General features: G+C 44.1%; 1 protein-coding gene across 1 annotated transcript in view; it reads right to left on the bottom strand.

The window, feature by feature from the left end:
* FAM134B (family with sequence similarity 134, member B) overlaps positions 1-26,092 on the bottom strand; it is a 131,412-nt gene extending 105,320 nt beyond the window's left edge. The window contains exon 1 of the mRNA XM_008579645.1: positions 26,010-26,092. The gene's annotated coding sequence lies outside the window, so the exon portion shown is untranslated. The remainder of the gene's footprint in view (positions 1-26,009) is intronic.
* Between the last annotated feature and the right edge of the window lie 89 nt (positions 26,093-26,181).

Genomic DNA, 26,181 nt, shown 5'->3' with positions numbered 1-26,181 from the left:
TGGATGTCTTTGTAGCCTGCCAGCATGTCAGGGGAGGGCCATGGCCCATCTACTCCAGTACATGGGGAGCCGCAACTCCCTGCTACTCTATGGCCAAACTTGAGACAGTACAAAGCAGTGGCAAATATTTGGGCACCAATAATACTATGTATCAGGAACGTCCACTCTGGGCCTGATGCCAATGGCCACATTCCAGCTGGACTTTGACTGACAGGGCTGCCGTAAGGCCAAAGACTATGTCATATCATCCCAGGTAGGAAAACCCTTCCTGATCCTTCCTATGGGTCAAATTAAAAGAGAAGACAAACCAAGAGTGAGAGAGACAGAGAGTAAGAGAGCACACATACATGTGAGTGTACAAGCATGAGAGGACCAGCCACTGCCTCATGGACCCCACTCCTCTAAATTCCCGAGACTGTGTTTCCAGAACATTCTAAACTGAGAATGAACCTGGGATGAGACTGAATCTCTTCTGATGGTTGCCAATTCTTCAGGGTCCCCCAACCTCAGCCCCAGGACCCCTCAATAGGGTCTGAGGATCAGGGCCAAAAGAGCCCCCGTGGCAGGCAGATTATACTGTCCCCCCAGAGGGAGAGAATGGGCACAACATGCTGCCACTGCAACAAAAAGTCCCCAAACCACAAACCGTGCAGCCAGGTCAGCTGAACCTAGCTGACCTCAAGGTGTAAGCAAAGTTGCACACCAGGTTCCCTTCAGGTATAAAGGTATTTTTATTTGAAATAATATTTTAATGTTCTGTTTTACATTTTGTGGTTTTTAAAATAACCTTCAGTAAATGGCACAAGCAAGTAGTAATAGACAATTTAATGAAATACTGAAATGGAGAATTGTGATTCTGAAAAAGAACCACAGGGCAAGGGCAAGAGCCTGAGTGTATCCATGGCCTGTGTGCCACTTGAGATGGGCCATCTCCCATGGTGGGCCATGTCCCAAGGTGGGCCATTCCCCCAAGGTGGGCCATTTCCAAGGTGGGTCATGTCCCAAGGTGGGCCATTTCCAAGCTGGGCCATGTCCCCAGGTGGGCCATTCCCCCAAGGTGGGCCGTGTCCCCATGTGGGCCATTCCCCCAAGGTGGGCCGTGTCCCAGTGTGGGCCATCTCCCAAGGTGGGCCGTGTCCCACAGCCTCACTGCCATTTTGTGAGGTGATGGCATGTCCATTCTTTACACATGAAGAAACTAAAGCTCAGAAAGTGGCCTGGGCTCATTCAACTAGAAGCTAGTTCACCTCTTTCCAGAAACCACTACTCCCCGACCACATACACACACACACACACACACACACACACACACACACAAGCACATACATGCCTCCATGAGCATTTATTTCTACTCCACCTCAGTTCAAAAAACAACTGTGAGAGGTTAAATATCTATTATAACACAGAATAAATACTAAAAACTAAGGAAATTGGGCAAAGGGAAAATACACCAAGGAAAAGAAGACACAAGTTGATTGAAGGTTAACCCACAAGAATTCAAGCCATGAACTGAAATGCAAGACAACAGTTACAAATTCAGCTCTGAGATGACCTCTTTAAGATAAGACCCTGAAACCTCATCATTGAGGGAACCCTTCTATCCCAACAGAAGATGACAAACTAACACAGCAAAACCTCCCGTATCTTCTTACCACGGACGGAATAAATCAATAAAACACAGCAAGCCTATAAAATAAGTGCATGTCACAGACAACCACCCCAAGCTCACTCCAGGAGCCCAAGAGCCAGAATAATAAACTGAACAGCAATACCACCCTGACCTGTTAAAAGTAGACCTCTGGGGATGTTTGTTTTTTAATGTTTTTTTACTATTTGCCAAAAAGGATCTATAAAATAAGAACAAGAAAAATGGTGATTAGAAGTGCTACAGGAGGAAACAAAGCCACCACCTCCAACTCACACTGTTTAAAAACTCACATGGGTTTGCTAGAAGGTGCTACCTTTACCCAGCAGGTTTGCACGCTCCTTGTTCTCTGAGTGTGCACACATGTGCCATACACAGTGGCACAAACCCTAACAACATTCTCTAATTGAACAAGGGAGACGAAGCTCTCCCTTAGCACAAAGCTCTAGGGGAAAACACATGGCTCTCCTGATAATTCTACCTGCAATTTGCAGCGCCATATTAATTCTCCAAGCAAGACAGACAAAGACCCTAATAAACATGCAGGGAATAAGAATAAAAGAATATGTAATAAGGAAAGATGACAGCTTTTCATCAAGCTCTCCAAACGAGTGGTATGGTGTCTGCATTTGTACCATCTGACATTAAATACGAACAAGAGAAGAAAATGCCTCAGTCCAACCCCAAATTATTCCAGTTCATAATCAGCATATAAGCCTGGAATCGAATAGGGTCTACGTTTCAATTGTGATGTTTCAGTCAGATGAGAAGTGAATGGAGGTGAAACTGTTACAAATGACAGTGATATTTTAAAAAGAACCCCACTCATGCATTTGGCTACACCAGAACTTCAAATCTGCTATACCCAAAAGGAATTGACCATTTTGCTAAATGAAAATGGGGATTCTTTGGCAAAAGGCATTTCTTTCCCAAAGCTTGGCAAAGGCACAACAGTGGGTTCCAGACTCACTACGTCATGCATGGTGGTCACACTCTGCAGCCACACAGCAGTGAAAACACAGCCCAGCTCCACGGGTCATGCCTCCCCGCCCCCCCGGAGTTACGCCTTTTTCTTTCACAGCACTCCTCTTAATTCCCAGTTGTGTGTCTGTTTGCTTGTTCGTTTGTTTCCTGTCTGTCCTTCCTTATTCCGAACTACGAGGTTCTGGAAGGAAGTGCCCACTCTCTCCTGTTCGCCAACGTCACCCCAGCACCAGGTCACTGCCAGGCCAATGGCAGGTGCTCAATAAATAATTCTTTTTGTTGTTGCTCATTCAATGTTTGTTGAATGGTTGATTCATTTAACATAATTAATCATGCACATAATCAATGTAATCATTAATCATGAATTCCCAAAAGCACACTGTCATAACAGTAACAGCTTGCCAAATTGAAAAAAAGGAAGTACAGGGAGCATTAAAATATCTACAGCATTTTTTAATTTTTCTTTGGCAGCTGGCCGGTACAGGGAACCAAACCCCCTTGACCTTGGTGTTACAACGCCATGCACTGACCAACTGAGCTAACCAGCCAGCTCTTGTTTTCTATGTTTATTTTTTCTATACCATTTTTGAAGACCTTTTGGGAAGCATCAGGTAACATGAATGGCACTTGGATCTTACTTAGACTAATTTTATTTTTTTGCAGCTGGCTGGTATGGGGATCCAAACCCATGACCCTGTTGTTATCAGGCTGAGCTCTAACCAACTGAGCTAACCAGCCAGCCATAATTTTATTTCTTTTTTTATCAGAAGACCTGGCTTCTGACAACCTATTGCAAGTAAGCCTGCCTCTCCTGACATGCCCCATGCCAAAGCCACGTTGCAATGGTGTAACGGGTCAGGTCAGAGGGTGGTGCCCCATGGACTCATGCGACCTCATCCCCAGAGGAGTTGTAGCAGACATGCCTCCCTCAGATCTAAGCAGCTGTGTTTACTGTGAAAGCCACACCAATACAGAATATATATCTGGGCTTCTTTCTAGACATCTGGAAGTTCTTCTAACTAAAAGCTGAAAATCATCACTCACATTCTGAGGATTGTAGCCCAAGAATAGTTGTTTTATCAACAGCCATGCTCATGAATGCCACAGGCACATGGCAAGCATGTACTGGATCGAGGGCTCATAAGCCTGAAGATAGCCATCTATGTGTACCAGGCAAAACCACACACAGCAGAGATGCCACGGCAACATCAGAGCTAAAAGCTGGCATGTACACAGAAGCAAATGTCTCAGTCACGCGGGCATTAATACATAAACATCCTGAACTTTTCAGTTATATTCAGCAATATTCAATATATACATTTTTTAAATATATAAAAACCAAAATTTCTCCTGAAGTCCAATTTCCACGTTGATAAGTGAAAGCTACTGTTCATTAATACTAGTGAATTTAAAAGAACAGAAAAGCAATTTTTAAACTTTATTTTTCATTTCCACTCAATTATATTTTAAAATCGATTCTAATAAACTTGGAACTGGAGCCAAAAGTGAAATTTCATTGTTAAATATCTTTAAATATGTAATAAATTTTATAAGAAAAAAGTTACAAGTTTAACATACCACTTTTTAATAAACTATAATAATAAACTGGCTAAAAGTCTCACACTAAAAATTTCTAACGTTATAGATGACACAACTATGCAAGCTGTGGTTTTTAATTTGCCCAGAAGGTATATGGAAGTTAAATTCAAAAGGTATGCCAAGAAGATATGCATGCATTCCTACAGAGATGAAGAAATAGATGAAGTAAGGTTTTCATACTACAGTCAATACCTCCAAGATATACCCGTTCAGATTACAGGAACTCGGCTACAGGAGGAGTTCCATGCAATGTCCCTTCTTCAGTTTAGGAGCCATATTCTCCATATGCAAAGATGGATTTGGATTTTCTGCAGCTCATGAGCAACTGAGCCCCAGATGAGGGATCATGAAGGCCTCTTCTGAATCAAGGTGAAATTCCCATCAGGGTTCTGGGGCTGTACAGGTTAGTAGCAGTCCCAGTCTTGAGCATCATGCCCCTAATCATGCCCTAATGGACTCCTTTGACCCTTACTTTTGTATTTTGTTTTTATTTCATAAGAAAGGCTGAATTTTTAAAGTACTGAGTGCATATATGTTTTTTTGTTTGTAGACACTGGTATTATGTATAATAGCTACAGAAGGGCCGGCCTGGTGGCGCACTGCTACAGTGCGCCGCTTGGGAAGCACGGTGGCGCTCCCGCCGAGGGTTCGGATCCCACATACAGACCGGTTCCCGCTCACTGGCTGAGCGAGGTGCGGGTGCAACACCGAGGGTTGTGATCCCGTTGCCGGTCCCGGTCCAGTACGGGTGCGACACTGAGGGTTGCGATCCGTTGCCGGACACGAAAAAAGACAAAAGACAAAAAAAAAAAAAATAGCTACAGAAGAGTTTGATGAGAAGAGGTCAACAGCACTTTTAGAGAGATTTTATGAACAAAAAAAAGCCCTTAAGTTGTATTATGATAACTAACATAACTACTAAAGCAATCGGATCCATTTTAACAGTCCTGGTGTTGTTTTAGCAAACATAGGTACCACTTTGCAGTCGAGGAGCATATAAAAATGTTTCCTTTGAATAGTAAGTGCATTTTCAGCTGCCAAGAATTCCCCCATGAAGGGTTTTCCAGATGGACTTACCTTCGTCATTTGAAAGAAGCTGCATTACCACTAGGTGGATGTTAAACACCTTGTGTCAAGTAGATGTGGTCAACCGCAAGTCATTCCTACTGAGAGCAAGAAAAAGCCCTCGATGGTCTCCTTTAATCAAGGCGACTTTTAACAAACTCCGGCTCACTTGTCACAGGAGCAGAAAAGGACAGTGAAGTCTGAGGCACAGGTCTGAAGCCCACAGTCTGGATCTTTAAAGGGTCTTTGCAGACCATGAGGAGATCTGTCAATACACCCACTCCAGACCCTCGAAAGACCCCCAAAGATGTGGTGGGATCAACACAGTGAAGTCCCCACACTGAATTGTAAAAATATGATCAGTGTTTCTGGCACTTGGGAGCATTACTATCTTGATTTCCTAAGTGTCATCACCTCACTGTTTCAACACTAACCTGCACGTAGTTTAAAAAGGGGTCAGGAGGGACTCTGACACTGTCATGTTGTCACCAGCTCACTGGGGGACCTTGGGACTCAGTTTCTTCATCTATAAAATGAGGTAGTTAAACTGGAACAAAGACTCCCTCTCCTTTTATTTCATCATATGGACGCCTACTTTTGAAAGGTTGTAGCTGCTAACAAAACAAACATCACGGTTTACTAGGTCAGAGTTAGTGCAACGTGATCATAAAATAAGCTATCTTCCATCAGGTGTTTGCCATACTGAAAATAGGTTATTACTTTCAAAGAACAGGCAATCCAGGGCCCTAGATGATATTGTTATGATTCTTCAGCTGAAATCTGTTACTACAGAGGCACATTCCTCTCAGTGCTACACAGACTGGTGAAACACAAGCAAAATTGCCAGAGTGGCTTTTTGGAAGCTGACAAGCAGAAACTGGCACGTATGTAGCATTAAGCTCCATACCAAACCTAAAATGAAAATAGCAGTGACACTCCCTCAACTCGATGTAGCTTGGTTAATGACAAGTTATTTTGTTTTGAATGTTTTGCTAATGAAGCCAAGGTTTGAAGTCTCTCTGCCTTTTGGTTCATTTAGGCATAACCTATTCTAGGTTACACAGTGTTACTGACACCCACCTGACACCCACCCCACAGGGCCACACCTCAACAAAGCCCCAAGATCCAACCAGGGAAGCCTCACTGCAAAACTGCAGGGGGCGCACCCAAACTGTTTCCTGTGTGAGTGCCCCTTGGAGGCACATGGAAACTGTGTTCAACTCCACCCAACTAGAGAACAAACTACAAAAATCACACACAGATTTTATATGGCAAGCAAACGATGAGTCTTAGAAGTATAAGAGGCAGAAAGAAACACTTTGGGCTTACCCTGAAGATCTATAGAATGAAAAACAATAACAAAAATAAATCTGGCTGATTCTCTGCTTATTTAAAGACTAGAAATCTGAGTCAATAGTTGGACCAACTACACCAAGTGACATGCCAAGAATATTGAACAGGTAGGCTGGCAAACTATGACTAATGGGAAAAGAACCCAGTGAGCCGAGGGCACCAGGTGTAAGCTAGCCTCAACCACACATGAGCTGTGTGGCTTTGGGAAGTCATCACGTAACTTCTCTGGGCCTCAGTGTCATCTGTAAAATGGGCGTGTTAGCAGTGATACCTACCTCCTCATACACTGTTCTGTGTTGGAATACAAGATAATACAGAGGAACTGCCTAAAACACCTAGTACAGAATAAGCACTCGACACATCAGTGTGATTTATAACTATTATTATTCAGTGTTTTGTCACTATGTCCTCATCATTAGAGCCAAAAGTATCATGAGTCTTTTTTTTTTTTTTCCTTTTTGTCTTTTTTCGTGTCTGGCAATGGATCGCAACCCTCAGTGTTGCGCCCATACCGGACCGGGACCGGCAATGGGATCGCAACCCTCAGTGTCGCACCCGTACCGGACCGGGACCGGCAACGGGATCGCAACCCTCAGTGCTGCGCCCGCACCTCGCTCAGCCAGTGAGCGGGAACCGGTCTGTATGTGGGATCCGAACCCTCGGCGGGAGCGCCGCCGCGCTCCCAAGCGGCGCACTGTAGCAGTGCGCCACCGGGCCGGCCCTGTATCATGAGTCTTAATAAGCTCTAATCTGTGTGCCATAACATGTTCCCTTTCTCTTCTGGACTCTGAGTACCCTCGGGGAGCCCTGGAGTCTCTCTCAGGGTGGCATTCTGAGCCAGGACAGCGGCTGCCATTCCAGACCCCTCCCAGGGAGAGGGGCACTTGCAACCTGTGCTGCACTGTGGCCTCCTCATTCACAGGGGTGATCTCAGGCAACCTTGAGCAGCGGGTCCCTGTAGAAAACTCAAGGGATCCTGTATTAGTCTGCTTATGCTGCTTATAACAAAATACCTGAGACTGGATGACTTATAAAGAAAAACCACACTTATTGCTTATAGTTTCTGAGGCTGGGAAGTCCAAAGTCCATCTGGTGGTGGTGACAGTGACCCAGGTGTCTCACATTGCAAGGTGGTGGAAGCAGAGAGAGCAGAGAGAGACTCCTCTTCTTTTAAAGCTCTCAGAACCACGACCCCGACCACCCTTTTTAATCCATTCACTACTGTATGGTCCAACAATCTAATCACCTCTTCAAGCTCCACCTTTCGATTACCATAACAGGATTTCCCACCCTCTTAACAGTCACAGTGGGGGCTAAGTTTCTAATACATAAAACATGGGGGACACAATTCAAGCTTCAATGAGCTTGGGGGGACATAATTCAATCCACTACAGATCCCTACAGACTTCCTCTTCACTCCCCACTCTCCATCCTCCAAAACGGTCTCCAGACTCCACACCCCCTCCTAAAGGCCCCTTGAACACTTTCTATGATAGCACCAATCACATCTGCTCCAGAGGGCATTATAAAATGCCCCAGGCCTGAAAGAGTCCCCAGTCCTCGGACTGGCACCAAGCCCTTGCAGGGCAGGGCCTGCCTCCTCTCTGGCCTCACCTCCTCTGCTCGCAGACACGATCTCCTTGCTCCAGGGGCGAGGAACTCCTCTGGAGGGGCTGCTTCTGGCTGCCCTGAGGACAAACCCCAAGTCCCTTCACGCCACGTGAAGCCTTCATGGCTGGCCAGCCTGCTGTGCCTAATCTCCCTCCTTGCCTTACCCATCCCCAGCCTTCCGCCTGCCCGCCCCAACCACAGGCCATTCCTTGCTCTTCCTTCCGCAGTCTATGCTCCTTCCTCTGGACCTTCGCACGTGAAGCTACCTTGGCTTGGAAAACTCTTTCCCTTGCAAGCCCTGGCAGCCCGGCCAACTCCTACTGACCCTTTAGGTCTCAGCTAAAACATCACTTCTTCTAGGACTCTTGTGACTGCCAGCCACTGTGGCTGTCCCTCCTACATAACCCTGGCATGGCACTGATGAGGACATATTAGAAAGATTCTTTTTCCTGAGTTTCTTCTCCAGATCGTGAGCTCTACGAGGGAGGAAGACACAGCATCCCCAGTGCCTAGTGCAGTGACTTCTACCTGACACGTCCTTGGCAAGCATTTGCTAACTAAATGAGCCAGGGTCATGTCATTCACTGCCACCCCCCTGTACCCTTCATGGCACTCCTTCAGCTGGAAGTCCCTCCTCACTTTTATTTGCCCAAACCACTCCCCACCTACCATTTAAAACTCAGCAGACTTGTGGCCTCTCTGGGGTTGCCGTGTTTAGAGGACCTCTGTTCCCACACTACCAGCCTGGGTCCACGTTACCCACGTTCAAACGAAACTCCAGCTGCTGCTTTACTTGTCATCTCTCCCAAGAGACTTTAAACACCAAGACCCACAGGTGTTGGTGGATCAAATGTTGTAAAAGGAACCAGAGTTATCCTGCCGCCCTTTAGAAGCTGCAGACAACTGCTGAGTCCTCCCAGACCCACTGCCAGTTAAAGGTCAATGTCAGATCCAGGTGGCCTGAAGATACCTTAGTTTTAGAGTTTGATGCTGAGGGCCCCCCCATTCACCAAATCACACTCTACTTGTTTTTTTTGTTTTTTTGTTTTTTTTTTGTCTTTTGTCTTTTTTCCGTGTCTGGCAACAGATCGCAACCCTCAGTGTTGCCCCCGTACCGGACCGGGGACCGGCAACGGGATTGCAACCCTCGGTGTTGCTCCCGCGCCTCGCTCAGCCAGTGAGCGGGATCCGGTCTGTATGTGGGATCCGAACCCTCGGGCAGGAGCGCCGCCGCGCTTCCCAAGCGGCGCACTATCCAGTGCACCACCGGGCCGGCCCTCTACTTGTTGCTTTTTTAAATTTTCACAAAATAAAATGCTGTAATAAAATGCCATTCTTATGCTAATAAGACTAGTTAGAACCACATGTACCTTATCATGCATATCCTACCTAGTGAAAATTTCAAAATCTGGATATGTATTACTCAGCAATAAATTACCCTGACGCCAATTTTTTTTTTGTCTTTTTCTGTGTCCGGCAACGGATTGCAACCCTCAATGTCGCCCCCGTACCGGACTGGGACCAGCAACGGGATCGCAACCCTTGGTGTTGCCCCCGCGCCTCACTCAGCCAGTGAGCGGGAACCGGTCTGTATGTGGGATCCGAACCCTCGGCGGGAGCGCCTCCGCGCTTCGCAAGCGGCGCACTAGCGCAGTGCGCCACCGGGCCGGCCCATGACGCCAATTTTTAATTTAAAATCTACAAAGTGCTGCAATTGGATTGGGTAGGACTTCTCATGACTGCATAGTCAGTATTTGGGGAAGAAAATGGGAAAAGAGCAGAATTATCCTCCTCCAGAGAGATGGGAGCAAACCGAGGATTTGCATTCCTACTTCCCCCTGTAATTATGGGAACAGTGAAAAAGTGGATTGAAAAGCTTAGAAGTGTCACTGCAGATTCACCCATTCAACTATTGAGCACCTGCTGTGTGCCATGGTGCTGGAGATACACAGCTGAAGCAATAGACTGGTCCCTGCCCTCCCGCAGGCAGCATTTGAGCGGGTAGGGGACAGACCTATGATTAGGCAGGGCAGACTGAACTCATGTATCTTTCTCCTTCTCCTTCCCCAAACCATGCCAGAATAAAAGTAAAATAATAAAGAAGGTACGCACACATGAGATAAAAAGACAGCAGGAAAGGAGTCCACAACAGACATGTCAACAAATTTCTGGAAGACAGAGAGTAAGCTCAAGAGTGACAACTGAACTGGCATTGTAAAGAATACCACGACCTACATGCATGCAAAAGGAATGCCGTTCAAAAGCAGGCGCACCTGGCATGCAGACCCCAGACAAGCTCAAGAGCAGAAGAAATCGGGAGCAGACAGGGGCTGAGGGTAGGTCTGGAAACAGGAGGATTGCGTGAAAATCTGTACAATGCACAGTTAGAACTTCAAATGCTGCCTGCAGGGTCAGGAGAGAGGACTCTTCATCCACCCCTGATATAAATGGTGGGTTGTTCTCTGAAGAAATTAAAGCAGAGAGACTTCAGCTTTGGGGGGGGGGTACCAGCACAGAAGAGATCAGTGGTGAGGAACCAGACTGAAAGCGGGGGGCTGTCCACTTTAGCATCCTGAATGGGAACCCCCTCCCCTTCGCCACCTCCCTCTATCAGTTCCTAGAACACTAGGGTCAGGCTTCTACTCCCCACCCCCACTGGAGACATCACCACATCCCGGAGATGTCAACATGTCCCGGACACTGGGCAAGCAGACCCTCCCTCAATGGGGTGGAGCCTCATCTGATGACCTGCAAGGAATCCCATGGAGTGGTTACACCTCACCCCTGCACACAGCACTCCACTTAGTTATTTAAGGAAAGCCTCCAACATCTAACAGCACAGAACACACGGAAGTAAGGAACTCGGAACGAACATAAGAAAATCTTGCATAATTATCCTGAATATCCTCAAGGAGGAGAAAAATCCAAGAACCAAAACAAGATGCATTATAAAAGGAAAAATCAAAAGTGGAAAAAAAATTTTAAACTACTAAAAATGAGGCCATAAATTTTAAGTCAATAGAATAACTGAAAGTTAAAGGAGTCCCTCCAAAAGGAGAACAGAAAACAGAGATGAAAATAAGAACAAAAACTGAGAAAATTAGGAGCAATCCAAGAAGTCCGATGTTTGACTGATAAGATTTCCAGAGAGAAAAGAAAAGAGAGGAAAAAATTATCAAAAAAATACTGTAAGAAAATTTTGCAGAACTGAAGGACATAAGTTTTCAGATGAGAAAATTCATAAAACCTGGAACAATGAATTAAAAAAAGACCAATGGAGACCTATCATTACAAAAATCATGATATCAAGGATAAAGAGAAGATCCTGGAAGCTTCCAGAGAGGAAAAAACAGATCATTGCATGAGATTAGGCATTGGGAGAGCTTCCGCCTTGTGTTCAAAAGCAACACTGGAAGCCTGTGAGTAGGGAGGCAGTGCTTCACGTTCTAAGGGAAAATTATTCCCAGGCCAGAATTCTAAATCAGGCCAAACTAGCAATCCAAGGCAAGGGTGGGATAAAGATACCTTCTGCACATGAGTTCTCAAAGCATGTAATTCCTTTTTACTCTCTCAGAGCTGGAGAATGTGCTCTCCCAATACACAGGAGTGCACCAAGGAAGAATTCCATAGTAGAGGAAAAGCAAACAGAAATAAAGGACACAGAACAAATGTAAGAAAACCTTCAACTACCATGAATGTTCTCAAGGAGGACAAATGGGGCCTCCCTTTGCAGGATGCTGCCTTCCTCCTGACCCCTGTTTTCAGCCCAGTAACAGAGGCTCCAACACAGGACAAAAGGAGCAGGATGACGATACCGATGTCCTAAGTGGACCATCAGACGAGAACAGGACAGGAGAATGAGGACTCCGAGAGGAATGGCTCGAGGGGAAAGAAAAGAAGAGAGAAACCGGTGTGTCCGCCTGATATGTTTCACCTTTATTAAAAAGAGTTTTCCAGATATGTTGGAGAGTTAAAAAGATCAAATAGAAAAACTGCTAAGAGTAACAGCAAAATAAAGTTATACAAGAAAGGAAATGTAAACATGATAGTCTACTTAGCTCATGTATGAACAATATTTACATAGTCATAATGTTTTAACCAAAATCTGTGATATAATTATAGTGGAAGAGGGATGGGAAGAGTTGATGTGAATTGGAGTGCAAGGAAGAAATTAACGTCTTAGATTGCTAAATCAAGAAATGGCATTTTAAGAATATTATTTAGAAAAGTCTATATTGAGCTAAGAGTATAACATTAACAATAGTTGTTCTGAGAAAAAGGACTGGGAAATTGGGTGAGGTGGGGCAAGAGATTGCTGCATTTTTATTAGAAGTCAAGTGGAATTAATTGATATAAAAGATGTGTTTGTGTAGTAAAAAGATTGACTTTCACGTGCAGGATTCTCCACATCATTTACTACATATTCTGTGATTGCAGTTTTAATCTTTTTTTTTTGAACCAAGTGGTATTGAGAAGAGTTTTAATAAGTTTCTAAGAGCTGGAAAACAAATACACAGAAAAAATAAACAACATACCTTCAAATTGTACCAAGTTCCATGAAGAACATAAGTAGATCTAAAATTGAAATTAACAGGCAAGACCTAGACAGACTGGCCTGGACGACCTCACTGAGGAGGTGCCTGGGGACCTGATGAGAAGATGGAAACGGCAGGGCCTCAGAGGCAGGAGGGAGTGGGCTCAGGGGCAAGGGACACTGGCAACAGCATGGTGGCTTTGCAAGTGAGCGGGAAGAGGGGTCAGTTGATATGGGCTCGCCGACATCCTCTTCAATAAAAGCACCACGCACACCAGCCCAACAGCCCAAGTCCTCCACAGTGCAGCAGAGGGCCCTTTAAAGACAACATGTCGTTTCCCCACATGCTCAAGTCACCCAGGCTGCACCCCAACTGCACACTTTCCCTGCACCACTGTACCCCTCAAAGTACTATGACCACCTAGTAATAGACGAGAGTGCACAGGACATTTTACCTATAGACAAAGGGCTATCCCCAGGTCAAAAGGACAAACACAAAAGAGAACTGAAATACAATTAAACTGGGCTGCTTGACAACTCAGAGAAATGTACACCCTGTCTTGGTAATTAACGCCTGAAACAGAAAACGAAGGTACCTGAGCAGTGGCTGCTAGAGGGATGAAGCCCTGGTGGTGCAGAAATTTTACTTGAAAAAAATGAATTAACTTCTTTCTCTAAAGCAATAGAGATAGCAAGCTATGTGGGAGACAGCTGACATGATAATTTGAGTAGTAAGTTAACTTTGTCCTGTAGGAGACACAGGAGAGAAGTCACACAGAATTACGCTCTAATTGTGCACTGCAACCGCCCCTTGTACCACAGTCCAGTTTATTGGGGGAAAACATAAAGAAGCCACATCCTGTCATCTTGCGGCAAGCTACTTAAGTGACCTAAGCCCCAACATACCCCTGTGCCAAATGGGACAATGATACTTTGCTGTGTAGTATAAGAATTAAATAAGATAACTCTGAGCTATGGGTTGAATGTGTCCCCCTAAACTTCATGTATTGGAAACTTGACTCCCATTGTGACAGTGTTAAGAGGGTGGGAAACTATGGTAATTATGGTAATTGAAAGGTGGGGCCTTTAAGAGGTGATTAGATTCCAAAGACCATGCCCTGGTGAATGGATTGATCCATTCATAGAGTAATGGGTTGATGGTTTAATGGGTGGTCAAGGGCATGGTTCTCATGGCGTTATAAGGACAGCGAGTAAGCAGGTTAGCCTCTCTCTTGCTCAGCCCATTCTTGCCATGTGACACTCTGGTCACTGTGAAAGAAGGCCCTCACCAGATGTACCCCCTGAACCTTGGACTTCCCAGCCTCCAAACTTATGCAGTTTCAGATATTCTGTCATAAGCAACAGAAACAGACTAAAACACTCTACCAAGTGCCCAGCAAAGTAGAAGCTTGATAAACGGTCACTGCTGTGATCAGTGATGACTGCAGAAACCAGGAAGTGAAATTATACAAGGCCACAGAAACTTCCACAAAACCTGTCAAAAGAGGACTGGCTCATTATACAATAGCCAAATTGGTTTATCTAGAAATCCAGTGAGCCCACATGGCCACAACTTAAGGGAGCTCTTGTGTCACCTGAGTTTATCTTTCAAGTGAAAGGTGCCATCAGTGTCCAGGAAGAGAGTGTCCAGGCCGGGCCCACTGCCTGTCAGGGGACGGAGCTCTCCCCCAAGTTCTAAGATTACTATCAGGAGCATGGAGGTGGCCAAATCTCACCCAACATGTTTTCAGTTAGCTGTTGTCATCTGAAACAAAATCTTTCTAAATAAACTGAAATCGAAATCGGCAGAGAACAAAGATCACTGTACTGAATCATTCTGCAAAATGTTTGAAAATACTTAAGAGTTGCCTGCTTCTAAAAGCACATCTGTAATGATATATGAATATCACAGATTCACTTTATCTTGAGCAAATCGGGAATTTCCTGTAAGATATTTACTGTTAAACTAATACAGCACAGGTATGATCAAATGCTAAATTTAGTACTATTCCATTAAAAAATGCACCTTGAAAAAGATTTCATCTAAGAGGAAAAAGATGAACAGACAGGAGCCTGATACAAAATGTATTCACTGAAGGAATGGCCAGACATAAATAAAGCCAAGAAAGCAGTGTAATCTAGTGGTTTTCCCCCCATCATTTGTGCTTTGCTGATACCCTTCCCCATTAATGCTATAGCCAGTCTCTGCCAGCACCTCATCCTGCCTCACCCTCCTCAATTCCAGTAGACTGTCATCTTCCCCCTTCAGATAGAAATCAGACACCATGGGGCAAGCACGTAATCTGCCACTTCAGCCACAGGAGCACTCATCTCCCCCCTTGTCCTCAGGTATCAGTCTCCCCCCAGAGTCACATTGTCACTTATCCCATCTTCTGTGTCACCAACCTTGCCTTTCCATTGCTCCCTGCCCCACAGGTTCCAGTGTACCACAGGTTCCAGTGTACCTGTAGAATGGCCCAAGCATGGCATGGGTGGGGGGTTAGGACTCTGCAGATGAACACAAACAGAAATGCAGCTGCAATGCAGCTTGACATTCAAAACAGGGTACTTCATTGGGTGCGAAAGCCAGGGCAGTAGAGAGAGTGACTTTTAATCCTTTGGGGTTACTATAACAAAAACACCATAAACTTGGTAGCTTATAAGTAACACAAATTTATTCCTTACAATTCTAGGGGCTGGAAAATCCAATATCAAGGTGCCTACAGATTTGGTGTTTGGGAAAAGCTTGCTCTCTGCTTCACTGAGAGTGGCACCTTCTCGATGTGTCGTCACATGGTGGAAGAGGTGAACAAGCTCCCTCAGGCCTCTTTTATAAGGGTCCTAATCCCATTCATGAGGCTGCACCCTCACAACCTAATCACCTCCTAAAGGCCCCACCTCTTAAAACTACTGCACTGGGAATGAGGTCTCAACATATGGAGATTTTGGAGAGACACACATATTCAGACACCAGCACAGAAAGGATTTCCTGAACTTCTTAACTCCCATTGGCCAAGTCAGCAACTAGCTTGAGAGCCACGTCACAGAGGAGCCCGGGAATGTGGAGGAGGCAGCCCTGTCCTCCACTGAGCCACTGCTGCAGCCAGCAGACAGTGACACAGAGGAAGGGAGACAGAATCCTGCCCTTCTGGTGTGATTTTCCCAAATTTCCCAAGTTTCTGCCAGGCCCCTACAGAATCTGCTCCAACTAAAGCCAAGAAGGAGCAGTTGCAAGTCCAGAGCTAACGACTTCAGAACAACTCCCTCCTGGGGCTCCCCGATGCTGTCACTCTCCCTCACGAGAGGCTCTTTCCGGTCACCCACCTTGGTAATGTCTGTCTCCTCAACACTCTCCCCCCGTTCTTCTCTCATATTCCCCAACAAATGCTCCCCGGGAAATGACACACCTCCAAGGCTGCAACAACAAATCCCCAACACACCCAGTGCTGTACTGCAGCTCCCCCTGCACGCTGAGCATCAGGCCATGCATCTAACCCTGTAGTAACTTAGGCGGGTAATTAACTTGATGCGCTATGAACACATCGATGTCAACACCCACCAAGTTGGGCATATCACCCTCCTCCCCCAGAGCCCCAACCTGCTGCAACCTCAGTGACCCTCACATTGGTTAATGACAGTTACAGCCACTCCTCATTCACCTTCGTAGCCTGACTCTTCCCCCACTACCCCCCACCAAATCATTCAGCCCTCCAAAGTTTTCCTCCAGAGTCTCCCCTGAATCCATCGCCTCTTCCCATCCCCACTGCCACTGCTTACCTTCAGCCTTTCCGCACCACCACGTGCTCCTACAACAGTGTCCTAACTGGTCCCCAGCCCAGGCTCTTGCTATCCTAATTCATCCTGAGGGGCTGATGGAAAGTCAACAAGCAAAATGTGGCAGAGTTGTAGCATGAGGTTCTAAACTACACTAACGCTGTCTCTCCCTTGCTCACCCAGCTCCACAAACACCCCTCTTGCTGTTCCACAAACACCCCAAGCCCACTCCCACCCCAGGGCTTTTGCATGTGCCGTTTCCTCTTACTGGAACACTCCACCCCAGAATTATCTGCTTAGATCATTCCCTGACTTGTTCTTCAGGTGTCTGCTCAAGGTCACTTCCTGAAAGGCCAGCACCAACCAGTCCAGCAAAGTTGCACCTCCCTGTCACTCTGTGTCCTTTGTCTGTGCTATAGTTTTTCTTCACAACATGTAGCTCCTCTGAGTCCACTGTATATTTGTTTGTCTTTTTCTATCACTTTCACCACGGAATATAAGCTCCATAAGAACAGGGATCTTTTTTTATCATTATTATTATTATTGAAACATAATTGATTACACATACTCGTGGGTTACAGTTGACTATCAATACTTGTGTACAATATGTGATGATAAAATCAGGAAAATTAGCATATTCATCATTACAAAACATAATCAAGAACAAGGATCTTATCTTTTTCTCCACTGTTATATTCCTAGCACCTAAAACAGCATCAGCATATATTAGGTACTCAAATTGGCCCCAATCTTCTCTTCTGACCTCACCTCTAGATATTCACCCAAGTACATAAAACTACCCATTCCTCCCCTCTACTCTCACTATTTATTTATTATTATTATTAATTTATTTACTGTGAGTGAGTGCCCATGCTCATGAATTAACTAAGCACCAAGAACATACAAGGGTACTTCAAATAGTTCATGGAAAGATTTGTATTATCTTTTAATTCCATTTTTCCACAAATTTTCTGACATACTCTCGTGATAGCTACTCAATATATATTAGCTTCTTTGGCTTTTACATACTGACCATCCTGTCTGCTCCCCAATCTCCATAACCCCTCATTCACTGCCTAAGGAAATACTACTGGTTCTCCGTGGCCTGTGTGTCAATTTAGCACTTACAGCACAATGTGTATTAGAATTATTTACTTACTAATCTGTTTCTCTCACCAGGGATCAGAATGTGTCTGAGTCATCATTCCATACCCAGCAGCTAGTAATAACATATCTCACTTATTTGTACTCATTCGGATCAGTCGGGAAGCTTAAAAACATTCAGACACAACAACAGGGTAAAAAAAAAAAAAGAAAAAATACAAAAATGAAGGTGAGGTACAGTTACTACCCAAATAGCATAACCATACAATAGTACAAAATCACTAAAGATGAGTTAAAAGTTGTCTCTGAGCTTTGTAGGTGTTACAGCACAGAGGAAAACCTGATGAACTTCAAGAATAAGCATTAATCTGGTAAAAACAGCCCCATTTCTTAGGTCTTCACCCAGCATTTCCTAGTGCTGAGGTACCAAGTCTGAAAGAACAGTCTTACACAAGAACTCACGAAAGAGCCGCTGCACCTAAAGCCACAAGGTCACTGCCCAAGAAACATTTGCTGAATGCAGAATACAAAAAATGTCCATAACTATTTTCAATGAACTGAGTCCTCTTTCTTTTGTGAGACTCTTCTTAAACTAGCCACACCCTATCCAGGCAAGGGGAATGTTCTCCAATGCAGCTCAGTTTAGCAAACCTTTTTCAGCATCTACGTTTCAGATCCTATGCTGGCCCAGACATCCGAGATTAATTCTGTGCTCCCCAAAACATAGCCTCAGTGTGAGTCGGGTGAGTCTCCCCATTCTGACAACATCCAGTCTCATCCCCCATTTATTCCTGGGTTTGTCCTATGTGAAAAGTCCTACCATTTAAACTTGCTCTTAAAATTATACTCTTTCTTCTAGGCCTGTGCTAGACGTCACACAGAGCTTTCATTAACCATTCCATATCCCCCGATCCCCACTTTGTCCTGAACTATAGGGCCTGAGACCATGTCATGCAATTAAGAACCGTGCTGTACTGTCTCACTAAATTCATTGAGCCAGCCATGTCTCCTAAACCAGAGGGTAAACTCTGGGAGCCAAGTTCAGACCTCAGCCTTCTGGTATACCCTCTGGACCCAGCACCATGTTGGGCACGGAACAGACACTCATCCCTGGCTGCTGACTACCCAGACAGAATAGCAGTAAGGCGAGGAACTTGGACTGGACTGGTTAACTAAAAAGATTCCTATTAATGTAGAGACAACCTTCTCCCAACAGAACTATTTTCACTCTATGCTAGAATCATTAAATGTAATTCTATAATATTAGAAAATGTAAGCTCTAATTGTCTCCTATTGTTCTTTAGAGCAATGGAGGAGAAAAACACTGCATTTATGGAAAATGGGCATGACATCATGACCCAGCCCCATGACTACTATATAGGACTGTGTTGCCTAATACGGTAGCCATTAAGCTACATGCAGCTATTTAAATTTATATTTAAATTAAATAAAAGTAAAAATACATTTCCTGAGTCACACGAGCTGTTTCATATGCTCAACGGCCACAAGAAGCTGCGGGCTACTGTTCCAGATGGTGAAATGTAGAACATTTCCATCGCTGCAAATATTCTATTAAACAGTACAGGTCAACATCATTTTTGGTTGGTCAATTAACTTCTATAGATCTCAGTTTCCTCTTTTGTAAAATGGGGACAACATGCCCCTCACTGGGTTGCTGTGAAATTTAAATGAGACGTTAAATATGTACATCCTTTATAATAATCTTAGTAGTTAAAGTTTGACAAACTATAAAAAATATATAGTTACACATGTAGTTATAGTTTGACAAACTACAAAAATTATAGTCATATATACTTAGTTATAGTTTGACGAGAACCTAAAACTCAGCAATAGTAATAGCTGCCAAAGGGAGTTACTGTCAACAGGAATAAAGAAATTCTATCTTAGGCTATGTGACTAGCAGGACACTGTCCAGGAGGAGGGGAGAGAGGACACACTGGTCAGACCATCTCAGGAATGCTGCACGCAAGGAGGACACAGATAATCTGAAGCATGTCCAGAAGAGGCTGCAAACCACAGAGGACAACAGTGCACGGAAGGAGCCCAAGATTTCCCAGCTGGGAAAAAGAAGACTCAGGGGAACCGAGAACAGATGAATCTTGAAACAGACAAAAGATTGTCCTGGGGAGGGGCCTGCATCCTAGACAGCTGCAGAGATAACCAAGAGGTGGCCTTAACCGACCTACTAGTTAGGAGTTGCCCAATGATGGAAATGCTGCCTTATGGAGAAGAGAGCTCATAACCCCAGAAAGTGCTCAAACACAGTGGATCTCAAATTTGAGCGTGGATCAAATCACTTGGAGGGCTGGAGAAAACCCAGATGTCTTGGCCCCACCTCCAGAGATTCCAGTTCAGTAGCTGTGGGTGGGGCCCATGAATTTGCATCTCTAACAAGTACCTGAGAGATGTTGATGCCGGTCCAGGACCACACTTGAGGGGCACTGCTCCAACACAACCTGGAAGAACCCGTCCATCCATGCTGGCAGCCAAGGCACACTTGATGCCAAGTGGGAGGTCGGACCCTGCAACCTTCCAAACCAACTTTAGAAAACAGTGCTCCAGGGGCCGGCCTGTGGCTCACTTGGGAGAGTGTGGTGCTGATAACACCAAGGCCACGGGTTCAGATCCCTATATATGGATGGCCGGTTAGTTCACTTCAGAGAGCGTGGTGTTGACAACACCAAGCCAAGGGTTAAGATCCCCTTACCGGTCATCTTTTAAAAAAAAAAGAAAGAAAGAAAGACAGAAAGAAAACAGTGCTCCAAAGACTATCAATGGGTCTCACTGGCATTCCAGACTGCACAATGCCAGCCTGAGATGCCTTGAAAGTCAGAGTGTCCAAGGTCGCCTCCTGTCAGGTATGTCCCTGTGTAGTCACCTCAGGCAAATCACTTTCTTGCAGTTTTAATAGATATACAAATATCTATTAGGGTAGATAGATATATTAAGGTAATATCATCATGTGATGGCAAGTGATCTGAGAAAAAAAAATGCCTATGCATAGACTTTTCTGTATGCCGTGGTCTCCAGCAATGGGCTCAAAACCAAATCACATCAGAGTGCCTTGCTAGGCTGCAGGGGCAATATGCCCCCAAAGAGTGGCTGTGTCGTAATCATTACACTGCAGTACTATGGCCAGCAAGAAGACTTAGAAGATGGGCATTTTGCTCCATCCCTTGCTATCCAAGGCAACCATCACATGGGCCACAAAAAACACAGATCAGAGCTTCCCTCACCAAAAACAGACACGTCACACCAAGATTTGTGTCTGAGTTTTTCCAATAGCTTTATTCATAATGTCAAACCTGGAAACTACCCAAGTGAACATCAACCAGCAAATGGACAAATTGTGATATATCCACAAAGTGGCATACTACTCAGCAATAAAAAGGAATAACTGATATGCAAAGCAGAAATGAATCTCAAAACTTTATGTTGATTAAACAAAGCCAGACACAAAAGACATCATACTGTATGATATCATTTATATGAAACTCTAGGAAAGACAAATCTAACCTATAGTGACGGAAGCAGATCAGTCTCCAGGGGTGGGCACTAACAGGAAAGGAACCCAAAGAAACCTTCTGGGGTGATGGAATATTCTAGACCTTGATTGTCATTGTAGTTACATAGATATATACATTTGACTATATTTAGAGTGTTTGCAATTTATTGACAGTATGGTGCAAAAAAGTTGATCTTTAAAAACAAAAATAAAGCAGTATTTTTCGTTTTAGTGGGTACATTCTATTTCATGTTGTGCTTAAAACTGTAACATTGGTTGCCTCTGGGAAGCAACTGGGTAGCCAGGGACAGACATGGGAAAGAGATTTTCAAAATGTTTACCCTTTTGTACTTTCAAACTTTTGAACTGTGAGGCTATATTAGTTATTTTTAAAAATAAATAAAATTTAAAATAAAAATAAAGAATTTTAAAAACGTGTTAGTCATTGGTAAAATAAGAGAAATAACATGATCTGAGGCCCCTGATAACCACAAGACTACTGGACTGTCGCCCAATCTGTTTCAGTTGTGGAAACCCTGCTTTTTGACACAAGCGCCATATGTGGTCTAAATTTTATCAAAGTCCTCTGAGTGAGTACCATTTTTTTTTAGCTTTTTTTGTATTTTAGCATTTTTCATAAAATATAGCATAGATAAGAATGCATACATATGTGTGTGTATATGATTCAAAGATGTCTTTTATTTTCTTTGTGGTTTTATCTCCTGTGTGTGTCCCTAATCAATACTGTTTGGTTTTGCACATTCTAAACTTTTTTTTAAACTAAATCATTCTGCATATATTCTTTTGTGCATCTTTTGCCCAAAATTACATTTGTGAAATTCTTCCATATTGTTGCCTATAGCTGTGGCTCATTTTCATTGACATGTAGTACCCGATGGCACCACAATTTACTTATCTATTAAAATATTTATGGACCCTTTTCTAAGGCATTTTTGTCCCTGTTGCCTATAGAAAAAAACAAGTCCAAACACTTAGCATAGCATTGGAGGCAACCACTGTCACCCAAAAGTGTCCCCAAACCACCTAGGCACCCTTATGTCCCTCTACTTTTCTCTACCAATCCATGCTGCCATTACACCTGTTCACCTGCACTGTGGTTGAAATATTAAGCACACCTTCAAGATGCTGCTCTTCTGTCCATTTTATTCTTTAGGGCTGGAATGCTATTCACCCTACACTGGATCTACCGAAATCATTCCTGTCCATCAAGGTCTGGTTCAAGCATGATCTCTTCATGAAGACCCCACAATCTCTTCCACCCACAGTGCCACTGACCGCTCCCCCAAAACTGTATCAATACAAGTCTCCTTTCCTGACTCTTCCACCACTCTTGCTTCATGCAGCCTTGAGTTATACCATTTGATACGGCCAAGTCTCAACTTCTGTCCTTTGAGTGCATAGCACTGAAATCTTGCAGATAATTAATGAGCAAGTGATAAATGTTGAAGCTTTTGAGATGAACTCAAAATCCTGAAAGCCACTATTAGTACCAGGTACTAAATCATTCAAAAAAATATGTTTAAAAAGTCAATTTCCACAAAAATGAAATAATAGTAATTAAAGTGAAAACAACATCACTATTGCTTAAAACAAGAGTTGGGTTCCTCATATTTCTGACATTGATCTTTTTGTTTTTCTCAGAAAATACAGTGCTTTAGAGTTCTGGGAACACAATACATCAGAGCATCACATAATTTAAGATCATTTGAGAAGAAATAAACTATTTAAAGAAAACAATATCCTTGAAAGGCATTTTAATTCAATTCTATACCCCACAAATATGTATAATCAATTATGTTTCTTTTTTTTTTTTTTTTTGTCTTTTGTCTTTTTCCGTGTCCGGCAACGGATCGCAACCCTCAGTGTTGCCCCCGTACCGGACCGGGGACCGGCAACGGGATCGCAAGCCTCGGTGTTGCTCCCATGCCTCGCTCAGCCAGTGAGCGGGAGCCGGTCTGTATGTGGGATCCGAACCCTCGGACGGGAGCGCCGTCGCGCTTCCCAAGCGGCGCACTATCCAGTGCGCCACCGGGCCGGCCCCCAATTATGTTTCAATAAAAAAAGAAAAAAAATTATTTTAACCTCCAAGCAACAAATAAAGGAGGAAAAACTTCAAAATGTTAAAGAAATTAATAAGTGAGTCATAAATTCCAATAGATTATAACACAAAAGCAACAAGTGTTGCAGAATTTAAAGAGCAGTACTATTATAATTCTGTCAAAGAAAATATAAGCATAAAATGCAGATACTGCAAACAGGGAAAGAAATAAAATAGAAAAGGAGAAGGCTATAACTAAAATGCCTGGCCATTATCTGCCTCTCCATCAGAGTCATAAATAATATAGATGAAACATCACTCCTGAATAATACCAACTATACCTTTCAGTAGGTATTATTAAAAAATACATCACAGAAAAAATTTTTGCAAATCACATTCCAGAAATGAGGCTAAAGTCTAATATAAAAAGAGTTCCTATAAATTAATAAGAAAAAGGCCAATGATCCAATTGGAAAAGTAGAAAAGGGTTATTTATAAATATACAATGCAGAGAAAAGATAATTATAGTGGCTCTGAAGATAAGAAAAAAATGCTCAATCTCAGAGAAATGTAAATTAAAACCATACTGGGATACCCTTTTTCATTTATCAGATTTTCAAGATCAAAAAGTTTCAGAAAATACTCCTGGCAAGGACATAGAGAAACAGGTAGTCACACACATTCCTGGTGGGAGTATAAATTGGTAGAATCCCAAGGAAGTGCAATATGGTGATATCCATCAAAACACATCCCCTCTAACCCAGCAATTCCTCTTCTGGGAGTTCATCTTACAAAAATAGTAGCATAGGGCCGGCCCCTGGCTCACTTGGGAGAGTGCGGTGCTGATAACACCAAGGCCATGGGTTCGGATCCTATGTAGGGATGGCCGGTTCGCTCACTGGCTGAGCGTGGTGCTGACAACACCAAGCCAAGGGTTAAGATCCCTTTACCAGTAATCTTTTAAAAAAAACAAAAAACAAATAACAACCCAAAAATACTAGCGTATATGCAAAATGATGTACATATAAGGACATTAGCTATAACACTGAAATAGCAAAAGCCTGATAACAATGTTAGTGTCTTATTAGGAGACAGGTTAAATAATCTCAGACGTACTTACAATGGAATTCTATGCAGCTGAAAAGAATAAGGAAGTGATCCCCGAAATATAGTAAGAAGAGGAATAACTTATATGGTATTCCACAGTTTTCATAGAATATTATGTATTTGCTGCAATGTGAACTATCTGGAAAGATACACAGGAAACTAGTAACTTTGGTTGCCTCTGGGAGAAAACTGGGTAGCCAGAGACTGGCACGGGAAAAATATTTTCAAAATATTTACCCCTTTGTTTAAAACTTTTGAACTGTGAGGATGTATTAGTAATTTTTTTAAATAAATAAGATGTAAAATTAAGAAGGAAAAATTTAAAGACATGTCCCTCATTGGTAAAATGAGAGAAACTAAGCTCTAAGACTACTGGACTGTTTTTAAAAAGAATTTTAAAACATGTTCCAAAAAACATGTCTTAAAAAGAACTTTAAAACCATGTCACTCACTGAAAAAATTAGTGAGACCCAGCCCTAAGACTACTGGACGGTCGCCCAATCTAGCCTAACCCAATATATCCTCCTTATTTGAGAGTTCATGTAACTTCATAATAGGATAAAGAAATTTGGAATAAAACTCTAGAAGCACTGATAGCTGAGAGACCAAAAGTAAAGTTAATTCGCATTTAGGGACCTTGAAAAGATACAGTTTGTTTTAAGAGAAAGCCAGGACTAATACCAATCTGCAGAAAAGTCTTCACCTTGCTCAAGTTAACCTAGAAAATGACAGGCTATCTGTTTGGGGTATTTATTTCCCAACTTTAAGGTTAAGAAATCTGCATCCTGTACAAGGTGTCTGCTACTGAAGCCTGCTTATTCTGCGCTGTGTGGGTCATGTTTGTTATGAGGACACTTAGCAAACAAAGAAGACTTTTCTCCGCCCTCAGACTGGTAACAGATGACAAGGCAGTCAAATGAAGGAGCCAGACATTTCCTCGTCTTTACCAGGGAAGAGCGTTTTTTGGAAAGACAAACCTGTTGCTCAGGGCTATTAAGAGAACATTCCCGTGTATTCTCTCTGTATTTCTCCTAAACACACGACTGTTTTCCACTCTGTGCACATCTGGGGGGCGGGGTGCTGTGTGCATAATCCACCTGTTTGTTTGCCTCCTGTTTTCTCATCAGGGAGCAAAGACAGTAGACCCAACCCTCTAGGGCAAGGAAAAACAAGCCATTCGGTGCCCATCTCAGGTGGCTGATGAAGGCGGCTCAGTCTTGAGCACGTACCTAAGCTGATCCAGATATGCCCGCTGGGGGTGCGAGAACGAGTAAAAAGTTCAAGCACATTTGCTCCGGCACGCTTGGGGGAGCAGGTCCAGACCCGTGAGTTTCAGAAAGCAAGGGCCGAAGTTGTCGGGCACGCTAGGGACACCTTTAGGGGCAGGTGCACGGGGGTCAGCCGACCACCTCGCACCGAGGCTGGATAAACCCATGGTGGATGACAACTGTTTACAGGGAAGTGCGTCTGGAGCAAAGTCGAAGTGGTGTCTACCTGTTCGAGACAGGTGGCCGAGACAGTGGGGCAGGGCTGACACTTCCCCACCCGCCCCTCAGCGCCCAGCACGCACCCCCTACCCCGAGCGCCCCCTGCGCGCGTTCCAAGGTCACCGCCCTCCTGGGCGCCCTCACCCAGCCCGAGCTCTCACCAGAACAGCAGGTTGGCACCGACGAAGCCGAGCAGGCTGCGCAGCGGCCTCTCCCAGCTCAGGAGCTCGTCAGCGCGGCAGCCCAGCCACAGCACGGGCTCCCCGAGCAGCCAGGTCGCGGCGGCGGCCACCCGGTCCGCGGCCTCCTCCACCTGCCGCCCCGCGCCGGCCG

The sequence above is a fragment of the Galeopterus variegatus genome, unplaced genomic scaffold (assembly GCF_000696425.1).
Source record: "Galeopterus variegatus unplaced genomic scaffold, G_variegatus-3.0.2 Scaffold1935, whole genome shotgun sequence".
NCBI classification, from domain to species: domain Eukaryota; kingdom Metazoa; phylum Chordata; class Mammalia; order Dermoptera; family Cynocephalidae; genus Galeopterus; species Galeopterus variegatus.
The sequence above is the reverse complement of the archived record's forward strand: the minus strand, read 5'-3'. Positions and strand labels throughout refer to the sequence as shown.